The sequence below is a fragment of the Melospiza georgiana genome, chromosome 2, assembly GCF_028018845.1.
Source record: "Melospiza georgiana isolate bMelGeo1 chromosome 2, bMelGeo1.pri, whole genome shotgun sequence".
NCBI lineage: Eukaryota > Metazoa > Chordata > Aves > Passeriformes > Passerellidae > Melospiza > Melospiza georgiana.
In genome coordinates this window covers 53,405,067-53,425,935 of record NC_080431.1, presented here as the reverse complement: position 1 = coordinate 53,425,935, position 20,869 = coordinate 53,405,067, and the positions used below count along the sequence as shown (strand labels likewise).

General features: G+C 43.1%; 1 protein-coding gene across 1 annotated transcript in view; it reads left to right on the top strand.

The window, feature by feature from the left end:
- Positions 1 to 10,258: 10,258 nt before the first annotated feature.
- LCP1 (lymphocyte cytosolic protein 1) overlaps positions 10,259 to 20,869 on the top strand; it is a 50,222-nt gene continuing 39,611 nt past the window's right edge. The window contains exon 1 of the mRNA XM_058045225.1: positions 10,259 to 10,319. The gene's annotated coding sequence lies outside the window, so the exon portion shown is untranslated. The remainder of the gene's footprint in view (positions 10,320 to 20,869) is intronic.

The window sequence follows — 20,869 nt, the reverse complement described above, 5'->3', positions numbered from 1 at the left end:
CAGATATGGTACAGAGCATTATGATGTACATATCTATTTTCATTTTCTTTTATTTAGGTACCTGAGGTTCTTGATATCATCAGGAATAAAGTTAATATCATTATAGGCAACATCCAAATACTAGAGATCTTCCAATAAAAGCCTACAAGGAAATAAAATAGAAAGATGAATTAGAAATTAAAAATAGAAATTACAGAGAACCATGGAGTCAGAAAAATATAGGCTGAAGGGGACCTCTGAAGTCATCTAGTTGTGCTCTGCTCCACAAAAAGAGAAGTGAAACTTTTCAAAAGAGAAGTCTGACTGCTAGTAATACCTTCATTTAAGTCACTTATCTGACATTTTGTGGCCTCATGTAATTAGCTGCATACACATGATGAGTCAGAAAAGTAGGGAGGGTGAGGATCACATTTTTAAAAAGTTTGGGAAAATACTGGATTATTTCTTTAGGTCAAGAGTCCCGTGCTCCTGAGGGAGATATCTGAAGGTCTAAGCTGCTCTGAGCAGGCTTGGCCAGAACTCCATTCCAGCCTGCATCTACAACTCTGTTGTCCAAAAACAGTCTTTGCCCAGGCAAAAGCCTTATATCTAAGTATATAACTAAACTGGGAAATTTCAGCTTTACATCCCTTCAGTGAAGTTATGGCAAATAAGCAGCACGGACCTCTAGAGGAAAGAAGAGTAAGTTACTGGCAGACGAAGGTAACTATTAAAGGGGTGGAGTCTGGAAGGTGAAACAGAAAGTAGGCCCAAAAGAGACATATAAATTGAATCAGCTTCATAAAGTGACACTCTCCCATGTTGTTCAGCTGTGCCAGACTTCCCTCTGCCACCTTCCTAAGGCATACTGGGTATATTCACTCAAGAAGCCTAGTCAGGTTCTGCACTATACTCGTCCTCTAGAGAAGATCCAAACCATTCAAACATGCAATCCAAAACATCTCCAGAAACCAGGCAGGGAAACTCTTTTGTTGCTCTTTTATGAAATTCTTTCTTTCATTTCTAACCTAGGAAGCTTTATACAAACTCCAATAGGAGAACACCAATTCTGCATTCTTATTATTGTTACACACACTGTCTCACGCTACATGGGTCCTGAGATAATATTTAACTCTTGCCTTATATAATTTCAAACACTTTAATATATAATCTGCCATCCAGTTCCATATAAACCAGAACTTAATAATTTTCACAACAGATACACACTAAAGTGTATCTATGCAATGTACACTACCTATTAATCACTGTAATATTATCAAATATGAATCCAATAAATATTACAATATTAAAGGTTATAATAAATACATAGATGAGTGTAAATAATGAAGAGGACTATAATGAAAGAGAAGTTACATACTGCATTGGAATTCAGAATTTTCTTAGATCCCTGGCATCTGCTTTGCAAGGAAAACAATCCTTCAGTGCTGAAGATTTCCCAGGGTAGTAACTATAACTATAGTCAAAGTAAGAAAGCATTGTCTGTATTTTGTTAAAATTAAAAACCCAAATGAAAATCCTTTTATGTGAAAACAAAAACCTACAACGTGATTGTAAAGATGAAAAACATTTCCAGCAAAAATGAAAATCCAATTCAGACATTCTCATAGGTAGCTGTGAAACATTCAAGATATGTAGTATGAACAAGACAGTCTGAGGAAAAAGTGATGTCTAGGTCCCTAGTGGAAGCTCTGTGTTGCTTCTTGTAGCAGAAAACTGCTTTTAGCCTTCAGGGTACATTCCTTAAAGATGCAATGCTCATGTTGCTGTGTTCAAGAGTCAACAGCAGCTTTTATTTAAAGTATATTTTGGAATTGTAACCTCATTGACAGTAAAGTGATCTTGTGTTTCTTACCCTGCCACTGCATGAAAACAAAGTGCTTAGAATGATTTAAAACTAAATATTAATGACTTAAAATTTAGTATTAGAGTAGCTGTGGGGATAACTGATTTGCATGGGGTTTTTTCCTGTAGTATCCTTGCCTTAAATTTTCTATTGTTTATTTCTTCTTTCCTTTGTCTCACCTCCTTTTGCCATTTCCTCTGTAGCTTTACTGTCTCGTGTTCTTTCAGATGCACCCTGAATAATTTTCATGGCACTTGCCCAGCATTTCACCTATTGTGAAATTGTAATTCAACCCAAGTTATGTCAGCACCATTCAAAGTAGTTGGTTTGGCATTTTGTTGCCTGAGTAGACCAGAAGGCTTGCAGCTATGCCTGGCAAATACCAACATCCAGGATTGTTATTCTTCTGAACTAGATCTGGGAAGAATCCATCATCTTTCTGCTCTGTTGGGAAATTTGCTTTGGAAGAATCAGACCTCTCATTAATTCATGCAAACCTGTAGTTTTTGGGCTGCAAGTGTATTTGCCCATGGATATCATCTTGGCTAAGGAGATATAGGCTTATCTTTGTTGGAAGCACATAAGGCAAGAACAAATGTGGTTAAACAGGCTGTGAATTGCCAGGGTCCAGCTGGGTCTGAAGAAGGGTCCTTTGAGCTGGATTTGCATTGACCATGGCAAATCTGTTGAACGGTCTGGGTTGTATCTTTGCATTGGACTTTGAAGGGACTAAATGCTCATTGCTGAGGAAAGTGTCTGTTTGCCTGACTAACCCTTGAGCACTGCCAGACCCTTCTTTTCCATTTTTATTATTTGCACTCTTTACTGCTCTAGCTGGATATTTGTCCAAAAAGCCTTCCTGCTGAAGACAAGAGAAAGAAATGTATTTATAATGGGGGATCCTCAGGCATCCTTTTTGATTAAAAGATCATGTGACAAATTCTTCATGCCCTATATGCATTTTTCTTGTTCAAATTCACCAACAATTGAGACCAAGCATCTCAGTGTTGGCAATCACAAAATGTGTTAGGGTTTTTTTCAATACAAGTGCAGTTCTCCTGCACACTGTTCTGATTGATGTGCTGTATCCAGTAGAGGAGCTGGCTCAGAAGCAGGACAGAAAGGACAGGTTTTCAGAGGTACCTTGTGAGTTTAATGAAGAATGAATGAGCAGTGTTTGTTCTCCTGTGTGTGAAATATGGCCACTTGTATCACTGACAAGTCCCTGTTTAGGGATCCTGAATCCATTTGCAAGGTGCCATGTGCCAATACAATGAAATCTTTCACCTGAAGTAGATGGGGCTCCTTTGGTGAGTGCTCCCTCCCCTTATGCTCCACAGTGTTCCATGTATCACCTAAGCCTCATCCTACATGGATCTCCTAATCCTACTGAATAGGAAAGGCAAATCAGACAAATACCACATGAAAAAAGCACCACGGAAGGGACATGTTTGAAGTGTGATGGCAGAAGTGAAGTCAGTTGTGGTCAAGGAACAGGAAATTGTGAAAGGAACAAAGGAATAATCTTCTAGAAATTGTCTCAACAGTGTCTGCAGGACGGGACACTTCACAGAACTTCAGCCACAGGCAGCTTCACAGAATTTCCTGTGCTTTTTATAGGTATTGTTTGCATGTTTGTGGTCATGAGGTGGATGATGCCTTAAATAGTCAGACATGACTTAAGTCTATGAAGAACTGATGAGGATGATTGGGACAAACTTGAGCTGAGCCTCTTGCTCATCTAGAGCCTGGCTCAAGCAAGGGCTGACAATGAAACAATGCCTGCCTGGAGTGACCTCTGACTGAGATCACACAGGCTCTACAGCTGCCTCAGCAGGCAGAGGATCATCAAAGTGTTCTTTCTGCCTCTGGTGGCAACTACAAATTCTGGCAGGAAGTAACAAACATCCTCATAAAGCTCTATTTGCATACAAACTTCTGCTCCCATAAGAATGCAAATGAAGAGAAAAGTGACCATATATTTGAGACCACAGTCACCAAAACCCCACCTATAATATGCGATTCTTCCACCTAATTGGGAAGGGCCAAAAGGTATAGTACAGGCAAGAGGAGTTCCAGGACCAGAAAAAAAAAGAAAAAAAAATGGAGGGCAGGGGCAAAAACCTCTGCCTGCTTCAGATTGGTCAAGACTGTGTCTCTCCTCTGCCCCTGAAGGGATGCTTAGGTGAGCTTTGCACCTTCCACTACATTGGAGTGGATATATTATACAGGAATTATATATATATGTCACTGATAGATCTGTTACTGTGCCTTGGGTAGCAACATCCACTAATATTCTGTGGTTAGTGCATTTATCACTGACAATTCTGAACCTGCTTTCCTGTTGCTTCAATAAACTGCACTGGTTTTGAACCTGGATTGTACAAGTTCTTACTGAATTTGACGAGGCCATAATCAGAAATTAAATTGGCTATAATCAGAAATTAAACCCAGCCACACCCAGCCCCTCTGATCTCTGGGGACCAGCTGGAGTGCAAGAGGCTTCATTTTCTGCTAAACTTCTATATTCTCAATGCAACAGTTGGCACTGAGCCCTGGTGTCCCACACCACTGGGGGGGTTGACCCTGGCTGGATGCCAGGTACCCACCAAAGCCAGTCCGTCATTCCCCTCAGCTGGGCAGGGGGAGAAAATATAACAAAAGGTTTGTGGGTCAAGGTAAGGACAGGGAGACATGGCTCACCAGCTACCATCACTGGGAAAATTTGACTTGGGGAAATGAACTGAACTTATTACCAACTGAACCAGGGCAGAGTAAAAAGAAAAATCTCAAAATCTTAAAGCATCTTCTCCCCATTCCTCCCTTCTTCCTGGGCTTAACTTCACTCCTGATTTTTCTACCTTCTTCCCCTTAGTGGTGCAGGAGGACAGGGAATGGGGACTGTGGTCAGGAGCTACCACAATCACTGAAGGGCTTGGCCTTGGCCAGCACTGGGTCCGTCCTGGAGCTGGTTGGCATTGCATCTGTCAGAAGCAACGGGAGAAGCTTCTGGCAGCTTCTCATGGAAGACACCCCTTTATCCCCCCTTCACAACCAAAACTGTGCCATGGATGCCAAATGAAAACACTAAATCAAAAGTTCATTTCATTCACCTCTCACTGGAACTGGGCTCAGGGCTTTGCCACCAGGGCCATCTCCAAAGGCCTCATTTTAGAGGACCATTGGGTCCTGAGCTACTCCTTGGTTTCTGAACACCACTGCAGACAGAAGCCATTTAATTGTGAACATTTTTATTAACAAAGAAATACTTAGTAAATTATCCTTCACTCAGTCTCTTTAGCTCCACAGTGTTGATGCTCTGTTTCCTTAATGAGGGATGCTCATTTCTTGGAACCTGCTGAGGGAGAAGTCTTTACACATCTCTGCCACAGCTTAGCTCTCAAAGAAAGCTGGGACCATTGGCTTATCTCCCTGACTTTCCTGCCCTCAGCCCCAGTGTCTGATGGCTTCCAGCTCTCAGGTGGGCACAGTCCACCTTCCATGACATTTCTGCTGCCTTTTTAATCAACAACCTCATTTTGTTACAGCCCCACTTTCTACACTCCTCTGTGAGGGAAAAGATAGTGACAACACAAAATATTGTCTTTTTTCCAGCCCAGGGCTTCTGCTCTTCAGTCTCAGTCTCACACTCGGTGAAGCACAAAACAATTCCATCCACCAAGATGATGGAAGTACCACTACTGAAGAGTTGCCTGCTGATCAATGGGCATGCTGCTGTATAAATATCTTTCAAGTGTGATAGTTCCATTTGGAGAAATGATCCTTGAACAAACTTTACTGCCAGCTCTTAGATTCCTGTCATGTTTACTATATAAATACACAATCTCTAAATAGCATTCATCAGTAATATGTACTACTAGAATGAGAGCCAGCACAGCAGAACTTTGATTCCTGATAAAAGATTTTTCTATAATTTTTTAATTGGCTTAAATCATTGAATCACAGCTCTGGTAGTGAGCCAGAAATATTTACATCTGTTTGGGCAGCTTCAGACTGGAACTGTATTGCACCTAAACAGATTTTACCAGACTTTCAAAATAATATTAATCAGGGATTAATAATATTAAGGGATATTATATTATCTGACTTTTCATCCTTACTTCTTTAACTGAGTTTTCTTTCCTGTTTTTCATACTGTTAGAAAGGTATTACTTTTAATATATAACTGTCACTCCTTTTAATTTAATATTACATAATGAGGATCAGTACAGTATGACAGTATTCTAACAAAATGAATATTCAAATTGCTTACCATTTCTCTCAGACATCAAAAAAACCCTTTCAATGTAATTTCTTTCTCTTTGCCTGCTTCATAGACTATGTGAAGATTGAGGAGTTTTACCAGATTACAGAAGCTGGATGGAAAAAAACCTAAACTTGATTTGGTCTCTTTATCTCAGTCATAGGGACATCATTGTTTTTCCATGCTACAACTTATTCTACTGAGCTAATCTGTAAAAAAACACTGTAAAATTTCTGCATTCTATTTTTTTACAGCAGCTCCTGGGGCCTGAAGTTGTTGACAGAAGTCAGTGAACCTGCACAGATGCCAGGGTTCTTCTCCACAGATCTGTTTTCGGGAGTGGTGCCTAGTTTCCATCTCATTCATATATTACTTAGGTTAAAAATGTTATAATTAGAGATCATGTTATTGTTTTTCACATTTATTTTTAAAGGTTGTTCCTTAAATATTTAATCAATAGCTACTTTATAGAAACTGGAAAGAGCTTTTCATTCACATATATAAGCAGCACACAAAATGACTGGCTATTTCTAAAGCATACTGCACAGAAAGTTCTTTGTTTTAATTAGAAATCCCTGATCCCTGTAAAATAATATAAGTCAAGATACTTCTTTTCACAGGATTGCATATTCTGAGAAGAGCATGCCCATCCTCCAAAATGTAATTTTTTCCATTTTTTCTGAATCCAAGCTGTATCTCACTTCCCCTATGGTCCGACTCCATGTGATCCAATTTTATTTTTCTTGACACCAGCAGTTTTTCCTGCTATGTCTCATATTTTCTGATGAGCTAAGGAGAATGCCTCTATTATCCAGTGGGTAGCATTCAAATCTGATAGGTGGAAGGCTCAACTCCCAGGACCTGCCAAGAGGGCTCTTCCCCAGTTCACGTGAGGAGCCTCCCAAAGAGCTGCAGGTCATATGGGTCATACTGCACTCTCCTTCACACTGCTTTGCACTAGGAGCTGAATTGCCAATCTATCTTCCTCTGTGTTAATTTTAGAGACACATGGCATTTGTAACTACGAGCCACAGAAACTGTCTGTGCAGTTTACCTTGGTCAACCTTCTCCCTTGGTGCAGACAATTTAGACAGCAGCTTAGGAGGCTATGGATCTGTGGAGCAGCTTTGGCTGCTCAGCCATTTCCTGCTTGGCCTTTGTTCCTGATAGATAAATGAAGATATTTCAAAAACCAGAACAAATCTCACAACACAAAACAAAAGAAACAATCACCTCTAGTTTAAGGTGCTGAGCTATGAACATCTGCTAAGATAAAGCAGGTGATAAAAGATGAGAAGTGGCCAAAAAGGGCATTTGTTCTCTTAGTGATAGATTTAACAGGTTTTCTAGTTGTCATTAGTGTTTCAGGAAATAAATCAGCGACACTAATTAAAAAAAACCCCAAACCCAAACCTGTTCTATTAACTCCAAATGCTTGCATTAAACAATGTAATTCAGCACTTAGGGTGATCCTGTGCAGGGCCATGAGTTGGACTTTGATGATCCATGTGTGTCCCTTCCAACTCAGGACATTCTATAATTCTATGATTTATAATTCTATAGTTCTATGACCTCTGTCACAAAAGGTGAGGATGCAATCAGAGTTTTTAATCTCTGAGCCAAAGGAGGAACAGTAAAATACAGAAATGCCCCATGACAGACATTGCAAAAGCTCCCAGAAACAGTTTTCTGCTGGATAAACAGATTTTATAAGAGCAACTATTAACCCTGGGAAAAGGCCGAATCTGCTTCTTTCTAGTTTCCTATTAGTTTATGAATGCATACAATGACACTAATTTCAATCAAAGAATCTCTGATTTGGTTTCAGAAATTCTCTTATTAGTAGCCAATTTTAGCAAATCTCTGAGTCACTGTAATTTTCAAGATTATCTATATCCTAAATTGCAGAATGTGTTGGTTATATATTTTTTTCTTTCCTGTGGGGCTGAAAACATCTTAGAAATCATACAGTATAAAGACTCAGTCCTAAAGAACTGGAAATCAGAAGGAAAACACAGAAGAGAGAGCACTGATGAAGGTGACTTTGAAGAGAAACTGAAAGTGCCATCAGGAAGCCAATGGCTTACAGAAAGATTTAGAAAGATTAAGAAAACTCTCACATACACCTAGAAGCATGGACACCTCTAGGCAATTTTTCCCCCCAGTAATTTGATTTGAAAATAGATAAACTTGAGACTTCAGTACAATTTTGCACGTGGACAACATTAATTTAAATCAAATGCAGCATTATATAAAACCGTGGTGGAAAGAAAAACAAATACTGTGATGAAAAGAAAAAAGATAGTCCCGAAGCGAATAACAGGTTCAGACCTGACATTTAGCTATTGGGCTTGGATGGCACTTAAACAAGGAGCTGGGGAAGGGAAGAAACAGGGGAAGTTTAAAAAGGAAGCCTGGAGTTCAATTATAGCCCTGCTGAGTTTGAATAAATGGACAAACATTGCAACAAGATGAGGCACAATGACACAAAAATGGTTCCTGATGTTAACCAGAGGTTGGGGACAGTACCCTTTCAATAGACAGGAGGCACAAGAGGAAGAATATATATTATTAAAATATATATAATATTAAAAGACAAAACCCAAACCAATTGGGTTTTGTCTCTTCTACCAATTTTCCCAATGCAAGACGTCTTAGAGACGCAAAGAAGTTGAATTTGAGGATCAGGAACAAAACACTCTATAATTATGTTTGTACTTGATAGAGCTTAGCATTCCAGTCTTTTCCTCTTTAGGGTAGCATTCCTGGCACCTGCCACATGGTTATGGCACAGGGAGTAATTCAGCTGGGAAGGTACCTCAGGAGCTCTCTGGTCCAAGCTCCTGCTCACAGCAGGGCTGAACTATCAGCTCTGAGCAGATTACTCAGATCTGTAAGCAAGGATGGAGACCCCACAACCTCCTGGGCAACCTCTGGGCCTCCTTCCAACCCTGATAAAAGCCAAAACATAGAGTGCACACCTGACTAGGGCACACATTTAAAGATAAATGAACTTGTTTTCTCTCATTTATAGGTAACCTCTGTGGAAACTGGCTGACAGATCAAGGATGGTGAGAAATTATCAATGCCCTGAGGAGCACTGCCTGCAAAATTCCAGGAGGAAGAACAGACTGGAAAAGAATTGAGGGCTTAGGATGGAAGTGGAGTGGAAGAATTCCTGCAGTGAATGTACACAGCACAGCTCAGAGACGGGGAAGGAGGTGAAAACACAAGAGGAAATCTGAAGTTACAGAGGTTGATGACAAGAAAACAGGAGGCTAAGTGGGGAGAGTGGAGGAAATACAATGTAGAGAAGAAACCCTAGTGCTTCTGGCAGAGAAGAAAAGTAGAGGTGTTCAAGCTAGTAGAGATGGAAAGGATAAAAGCACATCAGAGGGAGAGGGAACATGATTTTCTCATGAGATGAAACTGACCATTATATTTAGTGAGATTTTAGGTAAAAATCAAAATCACATAATATTCTGAGTTGGAAGGGGCCCATACAGGAATTGAACCCAGTGCCGTGGTGCCACACAAGCATGTCTGTAGTTGCTGCTGAACATGCAGTGCAGTTCAAGGCACCAGGCAGCTGAGCCACCAGAACTCTTAACTGCTGCAGGCATGAGAACAGAAAACTGCTACTGAGGAAACTGAGCGTGGTGAAGGATGCAGGAGCAAAAGAAGGATGTGTCTGGCATGGACCCTGCCAGTTTGCTCCTTACTCTGGGAAAACAGCAAAGTCAGGGTTTGAAGAAAGGGAAAAACCAATTCCCAGCAAACATGTGCATCAAGAGGAACCTGGATACAGCTGTATCCTACTCTAACCATGCACAAGCACCAGGAACTTTCTGCTGAACAGTACCAAACCCGGGCTAACACGGATGAGGAGAAAGCACCTGCTCTGTGCACCAGCTTGGAGCAGAACCCCCCAGAGGTACCCTTGGCAGCTTATTCCACCGAGCAGCGCACTGACGGGCAGCGTCGCACACCAGGCCGCCCCTGGGGACACTCCAGTGCCGGGGCGTGTCCGGGGCGTGTCCGGGGCGTGTCCGGGGCGTGTCCGGGGCGTGTCCGGGGCGTGTCCGGGGCGTGTCCGGGGCGTGTCCGGGGCACGGGCGGCGGCGCCGGCGGGAGCGGGCGGAGGGGCTGCGGCTGCGGGAGCGCGCCCGGCCCCCGGCCCGGCATCGCCTGTTGCTGCGCCGCTCCTCGCTGGTAACTATCCCCTGTAATCGTGGTTCTGCATGGAGCAGGTGGTGATGGTGGTCCTTGTTGTTATTATTTTTATCGTTATTATTGCTGCTATTATTATTACTTTTATGTCCCCACGAAGAAAAGATTAAAATTAAAGTTGCTGTGACGCGGGCTCCTCCGGGAGCAGTCACCGCTCTCTCGGGGGGAGCGGCAGGCGGAGGGGCGCGGTGGGAACCGGGGCCGGTGCGGGAATCCCGGGATAACCCTGCGGGGAGCGGTGCGGAATTCCCGGGATAACCCTGTCTGCTGCGGGGAGCGGTGCGGGATGCCGAGATAACCCTGTCTGCTGCGGGGAGCGGTGCAGGAGTCCCGGGATGACCCTGCCGGCTGCGGGGAGCGGTGCGGGATGCCGAGATAACCCTGTCTGCTTCGGGGAGCGGTGCGGGATGATCCTGCCGGCTGCGGGGAGGGTGCGGGCAGCAGGTGTAAAGCTGGTGCTGCTTCGTGGGAACCAGGTCGAGCTGAGCCAAACCTTTTCAAATTCATCTCGGCTATATAATTACTTTGGGAAATAGGCCCGGCACCGCAGTCCTGATTCAGGCAAGTCCCTTTTGATAGAAATTTTAGCTGGGTACAAACTCTTTTGAGAATGAATGACACATGCGGGATAGGGCAAAGAGAGAGACAGGAGAGGGCAGGGATGAGGGTGGGATGCTGAAGTGGAGGCAGTTTTAGCACCTCTGATAACTTAAAATATTCTCTTAGGGACTGCTGGGTAGTCTGCGTCCGTATTCTGTGAACACTGACCACCCACTACAGTTTTCTCTCTCAAAGAATGCTTGGCTCATACATTTAATTTTAGTATTTATTTTTTAAATTCACTTGTGTCCACAGGGTCCCACTAAAGACAACTCCTTTATAGCTGTAATAGTTTTGAAAATTTCTGAAGGGCACTTGCTGTGCCTTGCTATGGAGATGAAGAAGCTGGTTTGCATGTTGCAGATGACTCTGCTGTTTGGCTCCTGCCTGCAAGGTTAGCGTTTCCCTACCAGGCTGGCAGCAATCAATTTCCCTCTTTCCTCTGCTTCTCTCCTTCCTTTGCATGTTTTCCACTGCATAAAGTGAGTGGAATAGGCTGAGGGGAAAATTTGGATGTCTTTCCTCCAAAGAAGCTGCGTAAATGAAATTAAAGGCATGGCTGCAACATGCATAATAGGTAGCAGAGAGGAATTATTTAATACACCAAAGCATTTACATTTTTCTTTATGTAATTGTCATTCCAGGATCAATACAGTGCCCGAGTGATTTATTTCATCATTGGCTTTTGTGCTTAGCGGTGCGAGGTGGAAGGGAAAACGTCACCACAAACAAATCCAGCCCATTATCTGTGTGCCATGTGGAACCGGGGCTCTCCCCTGCTGGGCTGTGAGCCCTTTTGGGCAGGAGTTGCAATGCTTGTGTCTGCACCGTGGAGCTGCCCTCCCCTGTGTGGTGCTTGGGGCTGGGGTGCACCTCACGTGTCCCCACCCTGACACCCCTGTCTGTGAGGAGCAATAGGGGCATTCATGTCTGCCTTGGGGTGAGCATCCAAACCTGGGAGCCCAGGCACACTTCTGAGTGTGCTGGTCAGATGTAGGTACATGCACTGAAAATAGCAGCCTCAGGAAGGCCAGGAGGACACCCAAAGGGTGCCAGAATTCTCCTAATGAAACATTTCACATGTGTTCCTGCCATTGACAGTGAAATACTGGGTTGCAGACTTCCTTTGCAGGTAAATGTAGAATTGAATACAGGAGAATGACTTAGGCTTCCCTCCCTGAGGAACTTTTGCGTCCTGTATTTTACAAGGAGGATGAAATTTTGCTCTTATATGGATTTCTAGCCAAACATTTCCAGGCTGCTGTGGGATTGTTTTATTTCTCCTTTCAGATGAGAGGAATAAGGTGGCCTTTGTGTCTGCAGGATCAAAACCTGTCTTTTTTTGTTTCAGCATAAAAGACAATTGCAAGAGCTGTGCTTAAACCACCATCTCACTCAAAGGCTTGTGTGAGTTTTCTGTGGTGGGAAAGGAGCCCTTTTCCACTTTCTCTTGCAGAGCCTTCCCACAGTGATGGCAGGGGCCATGACAGCAGGTGGATGATGGCACTGCCATCTCAGCAGGAGTCTGGTGTGACAGGACACATGGGAGGATCTGTGGCCTGGCCCCCAGCAGTCTCTGCCATTGATCTCCACTGGAGCTCTCTCTTGGCTGACTGGTGGGATGCTGCTGCTGCCACCAGCTGCTTCCAAAGTGTTCCTGTAACAATTGGTGAGATGTAGTAAATGGGAATGAGAAGATCAGCAATAGTAGCAGTCCAGCAAGAGAGTTTGCTGTACACATTATTCCTGAGTTAGACAACAAGAGGAAACTCAGATGAGACTTCCTTCACCACACTACTGTGGCATGCAGGGTTTCCTGGCCATTAATGCTTTCTCCCTCACAGCCCATCCCTATCTCCATGATGGACCTGCAATTCCTGAATTTTCCCATGTGCAATGCACACTTCAGGTAGCCCTTGATAAAAAATAAGTCCTCAGAAAACACTTGCCCGCTGATCATCCATTCAAATTCAGAGAAAGAAGCAGTGACAGGGAATGTGGACAGGGTTTTGTGGGAGCACATGCTTGGAGACCAAACGGAGAAGCTCAGAGCAAAATGTATTTTGTTTCTTCACAGGTACATGTGTAACCTGTACTGCTGCTAAATAATCAGATTTATTTATTTATTTGTTTATTTGATAAACAGCAGGTTTTTCTCAGGAAAATACAATAATTCATCTGAAACAGTAGTTTCTTCCTCGTTATTAGAGAATCCACATTTTAGTTTTGAGGGGATGGATGAAATAAGTACTAATTGTAACAGTGTGGGTTACCAAAACGGAATGAATTTCCCCCAGAAGCTAGGACCATGCTTCTGGTCTTCCTGCTGACCTTTAGCACTGGCAACATAGGGAGCACTTGACTGGAAGATTCACAAATAGGTAACAGCATTACAAGTTGGACTCAAAGGATGGAGTTCTAAATTGATCGTGGACTCTGCAAAGAAAACATTCTTCTTTTCTCTCAGCATTTTGCTTTTATCAGGCTCTCCCTGTGCTGCTGTAGGCAGAGCCCCTGACCCAGCCAGGAGCCCTGATGTTGGTCCCACTGCATGCAGACCTGGAAGCCTGAGTGGAATGACACATCCGCAGCCTTCCTCTTTTCCTTTCTCCCTTACCTTGCAACCTGTGACTGAGTATTTGCAGTGCATTCATTTCCTTCTCACTTACAAGAACACCTCTAGTCTATTTAGTTCTTATGGGAAGAAAGCAGCCCACTTAATCAGCATTTTAAATAAACCCCATTTTGTATTTTATTCTGCTTTAGTCATATTTAATCAGTTTCTATTGTGAACATCCTTATACTTTTTTTTCCCCCTAGGGTTTTACTCTGAATCAATATTTAACGTATTTGCCTGGTTTAAAATTGATGTCTCTTTGTTGGTTTTCATTATTGAACCTTCAATATTTACTCTTCCTTTCCTGTTGTGACATTTTAGCACTAGTGGTCCTTTATTAGATTGTGACTGTGTGCCCTTGACTACTGCTGTTTCAGGAAGCCACTGAGGTGGTTTGCAGGGCTTTTTCTTTAAAGAAAGTCTCAGAAGAAGGTCAACACATCCCATTTTGCTCTTGCAAGCCCTTTCCTGCAGAAAGTGGACCATTTTAACTGGGAACACTCATAGGAATGAGCTAAGTAAGCATGCATTTACATCAGAAAAGTTTCCTTCCTCGTAGCATTGAATTTTAATGTGACTCACTGCGTATGAGGTTTGGGTAGATGAACTCCAAAGTTTCCATCCCACCTACATATATACAGTCTTTTCTCTCAGCATATTTAAACTGTACCACAAGATGGAAAAGTATGGTTAAAACTCAAGTGTCAAAATATTTGGGGAGAATTATGTGGCAGCACATTTAATATTTACGTCACATTTTAATCAGCAAGTCCAAAAGCTTTTGGAAAAGGAGGTCACTGTCATTCTGGAATTGATTTTCCCAAAGATAAAGCACTATAAAATCAGTGGTAAAAATATTTGTTTCCAAGACCTGAGTACTTTACAAAATGTGTTTGTTCCTCTAGACAGAAATAGCCATATTTTTTATAATAGTGGAATTTCTTTCCTCATTATAGTTCCTGTCACCATGCTGTTATGTTGCCTAACCTTGAAATGAAAGCAGTTCTGTTAACTTTTTACAAATGCTCCTTGCCTTGTTGGGATTGAATTGCCTATCCCTCGCAGGGCCGATAAAAAAACCCCAAAAAGTTTCATTTTCTTGTGTGTAGTAGTAAAAGGGAGCCAGTGTTCTGGGTAAAAGAGGAATTGAGCAGGAAAAAAACTGAAAAAGAAGCCAGTTACTGCCTTTGCCTTTTTTTTTGTTTTGTTTTAATAGTTTTATATGGTCACTGTTTTAGGTAGCAAGGAAACAAAACCCAGTGTCTGTTCTTAAGCAGAAGTTTCATGTTGAATCACTGAAAACATACCTTAAAATAGTATCTTATGAGCAACTTCTGTGTTTCATGATTTTTTGAAGAAACATGAGAACATTCTCTGATTTTTATAAAGAAAAGGTCCCGAATGATTGACTTTAGGAAGTTGTCAATGTAATTTTTCTTTTGGTAATTGGAAGAACTCCAAAGACAAGATTTCAATGTATATCACAGACAAATTCTTCTTTGCATTTACAAAAAACTAAACAATTTATGTCATAAGTCAAAATCTCTCAATAAACTAAACATCTTTTACCCAACTTTTTAATTCAGAAGCATCTGTATTAAGCATCAGCAAACTCTTCTAGCATTTTTGCCCTGTTGTTTTCTATACAGTCCTTGTTTGCATGACATTTTGTAAAGGGATGATTTGATGATTTTTTTCTCTCCTTGCCCTCCCCATACGTTTGCTGTCTTTTTGTACAGGTGGGTGTCATGAGTTCACTCTTCCATTTCTTCACCTTTATCCAGGTCAGAGGTTTCAAAGGAGAACTTAGGTTTCAGATTACCTGGTTTAAGACATCCAGGCATCCTAGAATCTCAGTTCAGCCAGGGTTAGAGAAAACAGCAAAGGAGCACAGCATAAGTGGAAATAGCCTGGGTTGCATTTTGCAGTCACAGTGAGGTCTTTTGCATGTCAGTGACTAGGTCAGCTTGGCTCTAATGAGCAAAGTCAGAACTGTGATTAACACAGGAAGTGTGAGCAGGGACATGCAATGAGCAGCAGCATCAGTTCATTTTTTTTTACCCTAAGAATTAAAATGAAGTAGTTTATGTATTCTTAAAAGAAAACAAAAGAACTAGTTTCCCCTAATAGCTCATCAGGAGTCCTCACTGAGTGCTCTGCTGTGAGGTTAGGCAGAAAAGCTCCTGGCTCCTCTTGCCAAAAAAAGCAAGAATCAGAGGAAAGTGTCCCACTCAGCAGGTACCCAAAGCCAAATGCCCTGTCCAGGTGTCTGGTGGGGTTGTCCCTCCAAAGAAGCCATCTCTGACTGTGGGAACAGGCTCCCCTGTACCTGTGGGGATAGGGGGGATACCTGAAGTGCCATCAGTTGATAATCCTGGGGGCACCTGCTGCCTAGGAGTGTTGCAGTAATAACATGGACCTGCATGGACAGATGATGCCAGGGGAAATGAGGCAGAAAAAGAATCACCATGCTGCTCCCTTCCTGATGAGGAGACGGTGATGCCCACTGAAGGTCTCCCACGCTTGTGAAAGAATGTGTCTCATAACCATCATCAGCCTTTAAAAAGCTTTTATTTTTAAAAAGAAATTGTCTTAGAATATGTGTGTTGGTAGGAAGCCTGGGTTTTGGGTAGTACTGAGGTGTCAGTATGCACAGGGCATTTGGGACAAATAATTTAAAAATTCCCGCAAGAGAAAAATACTATTTTGCACAGTTTGCTTCTTGATAATGGAAGTGCTTTACACAATGAGGCAGTTATCAGTTTCTTTATTCTTATATTGCAAACACAGTTCTTACATTGCCTGTTTGCCTCAGAGAGATTGCTAGGTCATAAAAGAGATACCAAAGGAGAGATACTTCCCAGAAAATGAGGAAGAGATTTATAGTTAATTAGAGAGAGAAAATATCCTTACCAGAGATCCCTTAGACCTACCTTCAGTCTCCTGTAAGTTACAGGACAGATGACACTTTTTACTTCTGGTTTCTACTATCAGAAGGAATCAAAATATTCGTTAATATGAATCACACTTTTAAAAACAAATAGCATCCTTCTCCTTCCTTCTTTTCATTTTGGGTATTCATTCAGTTAAAAAGGCAGTGCAGTCTCAATATTGTGATATGCCAATGAGCCCCAGTAATTTTGTGTGAATGCTACACACTTAGATGAGCAATCAACTTTTCAAGCAAATTCAAAAGCAGCCCTTAGATGAAGGCTGTCATTTTACACTGGTTGTCAGATAACCCTTGCTTGCTGCAAAGTTGTGAGTGCCCAAGTATTTGCCTGGGTATGCAGTTCTTACTTAAATCCCAGTGTCCAGACTTTGTCAACATCCCCTTTCAGAATTACGTGCCCAAGATAGACAGGCAGAAGGTCAGAAGAGGAACAACAACCAATACTTAGAGTTAGGCCTCTATTTCAAACAGTGAAAGGTCTCTTTTGGAGAAATATTTTGGAAATATGTCTCCTTTTTTTTTAAATTTTTTTTTATGGAAAAAGTGGAATAGATAAGTTAGCAGCAGTTGAGCTAGCTTCTTAAAGCAAACTCAGATTTTTCTCAGAATCTCAGAATTTCTGCACTACTGTGCCTTCTTTGTCTACATGCACATATTTAAATGGGCCTTTGCAGCCAATGGTAACCAGAAATCCTGGTAGCTGACCACCATGTATCTGCTTTGTATTTATCCTCTTATCCTTCCTCAGAGACTTTCTTGTGGTGGGATGTGTGGGCTCACTTGTATAGAGAGAATCTATGCAGTGGCATTGTCCCAGATATTTTAGACAGAATTATGGAATAGTTTGGGTTGGAACAAACATTTAAACATCATCGTGTTCCTACCTCCCTGCCATGGGCAGTGACACCTTCCACGAGACCACATTGCTCAAAGCCCCATCCAACCTGGCCTTGAAAACTTCCAGGAATGGGGCATCCACAGCTTCTCTGGGCACCTTGTGCCAGTGCCACACCACCCTCACAGTAAATAATCTCTTCCTAAGATCTACTCTAAACTCATCCTCTTTCATCTTAAAGCATGCCCTTGTGAAAATTTCTTCCCCAGCTGTCTTGTAAGCCCCTTTAAGTGCTGGGAGGCTGCTAGAAAGTCTCCCTGGAGCTTTCTCTTCTCCAGGCTGAACAATCCCAATTCTTTCAGCCTGTCTTCATGGGAGAGGTGCTCCAGCCCTCTCATCTTCTGTGTGGCCCTCCTCTGGATTTGTCCCTGCAGGTTCATGTCCTAATGTAGGGGTCCCAGCTCCATAGCTGAAGCAGCAGCAGGTAGGGGTCTATAACAGTGGAGTAGAGGGAGAGTGTCACCTCCCTTGGTGCTTCTTTTGATGCAAACCACAAGCACACGCACCTTTCCTTAAATGCTGACTTATTTTGCAAGGGCTGGTAGGAAGACCTGCTGAAAATATGTCCTTTGGTAAAAGCTGGGGTTTGAGAATGTAGGCACATTCTGTGTGCTGGGAAGGGAGGCCATGAAGTGTGGGAACCCAGGGCATAGGGAATATTTCTCTGTCTGCTCTGGGGTGCCCTGACCCCCAGGGGAGCACTGACTTTAACCCTCATTCATAGAGAAAGTTTCCTAGACTTCAAGATAGACTAGAATCCACAAAAGTGTGACTGTAGAGAGTAGTGTAGGTGTACCATTTGGTGAGAAATTTAGGTTTTGGGATTTTTAGTGAGTTGTGGATGGAAGCAAGATGGAGGGCACAGGGGGTCACCCTGGGTTTCTTCTTCACGCTTCTTCCTCCTTCTTCATGGGTTTGGGTGGCATTTTGTAATTGGGCAGAAAAGTCTGCACTGTGGGCTCTTTGGGATCACTTATTGGGTTAAAAGGGAAAATAATCTAGGTGTCAGTTCTTAATTGGATAGTTTAGTCTTAAAGGACTTTGTAACAAGAGATTGTTAGCCATTTTGTGCCTTCTTATGAAAAGCTGCCTAACTCATGGTTGTGAGACTGTTTTACTGATAAGAAATAATAAACACCTGAGTCCAAACATGAACTACCATCTCAAGTGTCTTCAATCCAGACCCAGAGAAGTTGATAATGAAGTTTTGATGCAAGGCTGCAGAGCAGCTGCTGCAGGGGATCTCAGTAAATGGACAATAATTTCTTTCTCATTCATGAGTCTCCATCTCTTGCACTCACTGGAGGAACACACCCTCGGGCATAGGGCAGCTGTAGCATCATGGTTCTCGTGCCTGCTGTTCCCACAGTGCTGTGTCCAGAAATTAACTTGGCAAAGGCATCCCTGGGCTTTAAGCAGAGAATGCCCAGGGTGCTGGAATCCCACTGGGATATGGAGGTACACTTCCTTTTACAATCAAAAACCACAGCTCCTCAGCAATGGAGGAAACAGAGCTTGCAACATACAGCTGAGACTACTGTGGAAATGTAAACAAAACCTAAATCTAGTCTTTGCAAAGGCACCTGCAAACCCTCTTGTTTAAGTGGGATTTGCAAGCCAGAATGTGCCCCGTGCACCTGGGGATGCATTACAGGGTGAGTGTAATGCAGGAGTGTGGTGGGTCTCACTTCTCTGTGAAGGAGTCAGGAAGAGATGGGTGTGTGGGGATTGTTGCAAGCCATCAGAGGCAGACCCCAGTTCTTCTTCCTCTTCCTGTTGCAACTGCAGGAACAGCTCACATGCACAGGAGAGAAAGGAACCAGGCATATTGGAGGGATCTTCTTCAGTGTGAGATTTTTGGTGGCTCTGCTATAGTTCGGTGTTTCTGTCCAGTGCTTCTGACAGCTAAAATGGATGTTTCATGGCACAGCTACTCAGTCATGTAATATGTAATGCTGTGAAGAGCTGAAGAACACCCCTAGTTAAACCTAAACCTTAGATACTTTCCAGAGTAATCTTAGAAAAGGATTTAGAGTTCCTGTCCTGTCAGAAACTCATTGCTGCTCACGTGAAGATCATAACTCACCAGGTGCCCAAGGACACAGAAATGCCTGAAGGAGTATTAAACAAGAAAAAGCAAGTTTAACCATCAGGCAGACTGCTCTTGCCACTCTTGCCACTGAACCCTGTTTCCCTTGAGCTATTTGATGATTTGTGCTACTCTTTTATCTCAATTCACCCCTCCTGTGTGTCTGACCTTTAGCCCTGGCTAGCAAAGTGGACTGAAATAAAAAGTAAGGATGTTCCTTCCTTTTCTCCCACGCTTTGCAACTCTCTGAATGATGGCAGAGCCAACCATTCTTCTGTCTGTCTGTTATGTCTGGTTTCTCTTACCTGCTTCTGTCTGTCATCTGGCAGAGTGCAAGACCTTTGGGAAATCTGTCTTTCTTCTCTGTCTTTCTTCAGTTCCTGGAACCACAGTGCCTGGAGTCTCCAGGATCTTTTGTAAAAATCTGCTATAGGAAAAGAGAAGACAGAAAGATGTGAAGGCAAAAGCGAGCACCCAGGAGCATTCTGGAAAAAAATTCTCAGCTGCATTACACATTCCTCCATGCTTGATGTGCCAGGGAGAATGGCCAGCACTTCACCATGGCTGAGGCCATTTTCACCCTCAAGCAGCAGTGTGGCTTCCCGTGCCTGGTCCCAGGTTTTGGGGTGGACTCTTCAGCCAGTCTGTGCATATTTCCCATGGCAGGGCTTGCCAGGCGCTTCAGTGGGAACGTGGCCAGCAGAATGGGACTGGGGCAATCCCAGCCCCAGGCTCCCCGCATGCCCGTGTCCTGTCCTTGGCACAGCTCCAGCTGCCTGGCCAGGGGCAGGGATGGTGGCCGTGCCTCAGTTGCCAAACAGGCCAGTTGTCCACTTACAGGTCACATTGGCCAGTGGTATCATCTGCAGAGATTTCCTTCATCTTCAATGTGTCCAGGAGTCTGAATCTCTGCTGTTTGGGAACAGCTGAGCTCAGAGTTGATGGAGTTTGCCATTCATTGCATGAGGCAATAAAGATAAATATCCAGGAAGGGGCTTAACAGATCTGCCTGAGCTCATCTCCAGAGCCATACTGCTCACTCGCTCAGCTGTCCAATAAGGAATGGAAACTGGGCAGCAAAGCCAAGTGGGAGCAGTGACACTGGCCCTTTTGGGGTTTTGGTTTAGGAGATGGGTTGTGTGCACCTGTTCCCTTCTGGTCAGTGAGTGCCTGGGACAGTGGACTTCACTGATGGCTTGGTGGTGGCCTACAGAGATGCCATGGTCTGGGCATTTATTTAGTGGGATGCAGAGATGGATTGGGCCAAAAACTTGCTCCTTGTGCCTTGCTTCTTGAGTTGTTTATACAGGGGATTTTTGGGGCAGCTCTCTGGAACAGTTTGGGGTTTTTTCCATGCTTTGTGACAGCAAAGAGGGGG